Source organism: Penaeus japonicus, unplaced genomic scaffold (genome assembly GCF_977035675.1).
Source record: "Penaeus japonicus unplaced genomic scaffold, GWHDUDI00000001_assembly GWHDUDI00000036, whole genome shotgun sequence".
Classification (NCBI taxonomy): Eukaryota; Metazoa; Arthropoda; class Malacostraca; order Decapoda; family Penaeidae; genus Penaeus; species Penaeus japonicus.
In genome coordinates this window covers 12485132-12487631 of record NW_028234438.1, presented here as the reverse complement: position 1 = coordinate 12487631, position 2500 = coordinate 12485132, and the positions used below count along the sequence as shown (strand labels likewise).

The 2500-nt window shown below is 50.0% G+C and overlaps 1 pseudogene; it reads left to right on the top strand.

Moving 5' to 3' along the window:
- Nucleotides 1-1788: 1788 nt before the first annotated feature.
- Nucleotides 1789-2500, top strand: part of LOC147467406 (uncharacterized) — an 11086-nt pseudogene continuing 10374 nt past the window's right edge.

Below are 2500 nucleotides of genomic sequence, written 5' to 3'. Positions count from 1 at the left end.
AACACACAAACCCACACACACCCCCACACAACACCCCCCCCCCACAACACCCACAACCAAACCACCACCCCCCCCCACAAACACAAAACACACACCCCCCAAACAACACCCAAACATCAATCCCCATACACAAAATCTAATCCTTATACATTTCCCAACACACACATCAAACATCCTCCCACAACATACCCACAAACACTTACACACACAACACCAATCCACACTAATCACACAACAAAACACACACACACAATCACATCCACCTCCCAACCCCAACCCCAACACCCACCATATTACAACACAACACACCCCACAACACCCACCACACACAAAACAAAAACCCCACCCCCCACAATCCACAAACCACCACACACAAAACAACACAAACCCCCACACACACACAAACCAACACACACACCCACACCCCACACAACACCCCCACCCCCCACACCCCCCCCCCCAACACAACCCAAAAACACACACAACAACACAACCCACCCACCCAACACCCACCCACCCCCACACCCAACAACAACCCACAAAACACAAACCCCAGCCACCACCCCACCCCAACCCACCCCCCCCCATATATATAAACCCAACATAACATACCAACCAAACTACAAACCACCCAAAACCACACAACATAATACCACACAACACACAAACCCCACACACACACCACATATATATAACAAACCCAACACACCCCCCCACCCCCCCCCACACCCCCCACCCCCACACCCCCACCCACCCCCCAAACTTCCTCACTCACTCACCTCCCACCTACCTACCAAAAACCAACTTCCCACCCCCCAACAAACCCACACACACCACACCTCCTATACCCACACCCCCCAAACACTCACTACAATTTAACACAAACCCTTTCCCACACCACAACCCACCACTTACAATAACTTCTACAAACCTCCATTCCAACACCCCACCCACACAACACAAACACCCAAACCCACAATCCCCAACCATTTCACAACTTTACACTACACACTTCAAAAACTCCCCCACAAACACCCCCAAACAACAAAACAAAAAACACACACAACCCCCACCCCCACAACAACACCCCCCCACCCCACACACCACACACCCCAACCCTCAACAACAAACATACCCACATTAAACCACAACACCCCCTACCCATCACACACACCCCACCACACACCACCACAACACCAATCACACACACCACAACTACTACCACCCCTTCCAAACACAACAACACAACACACACAAACACACCCACACAACACACACAACACACAACCCTTATCACACAACACCCAAAACCACCAACACCTCAACCCAAATCCCCTACTCCACACACACCCACACATCATCCCACACACCCAATCCTTACCTATTCACACACCTAATAACACAATAAATCATTAAAATAATCACAATACATAACAACCCCCCCAACACACACATCAACCACAAACACACAACATCCCTAAACTTCAAATCTAATTCCATACACCCCACACATCACCAACACACACACACTAACACCACACCCCAACACACACAACACACCACACCCACTCACACCACAACCACACACCACACAAACAACACCCACACCACACACACACACAACCACACACACCCACACACACAACAAAAAAACACTCCACCCACCCAACCACACACACACACCACCCCCCATCCAACCACCAACAACACACACACCACCCCCACACACACACACACCACAACCACACCATCACACACACACACACACCACACACCACAAACACACACACACACACACACACCCTACACACACACAAACACACACCCTACACACACAACACACACACACACACCCTACACACACACACACACACCCTACACACACAAACACACACCCTACACACACAAACACACACCCTACACACACAAACACACACCCTACACACACAAACACACACCCTACACACACAAACACACACCCTACACACACAAACACACACCCTACACACACACCCCACACACACACACACCACACACCCCAACACACACACACCACACCCAAACACACACACACACACACACACACACAACTCACACACCACACACCATAACACACACACACCCCACACACCCCACAAACACACTACACACAACACACACACACACAAAACATCAAAAAAACACCACACCACAACACACACACACACACAAACCACACACAAACACACACACAACCACCACACACAAACACCCCCAAACACCCACACACACAAACACACACACACACACAAACACCCACACCACACACACACACACACACACAACACCACCCCAACACACACAACACACACCACACACAACACACACACACACACACACAACACACCCACCCCCCACACACACACACACCACACACACACACACACACACAAACCCACACACACACACACAACAATACACAACACACACCATAGTCGACTAACACAACTACAAACACACA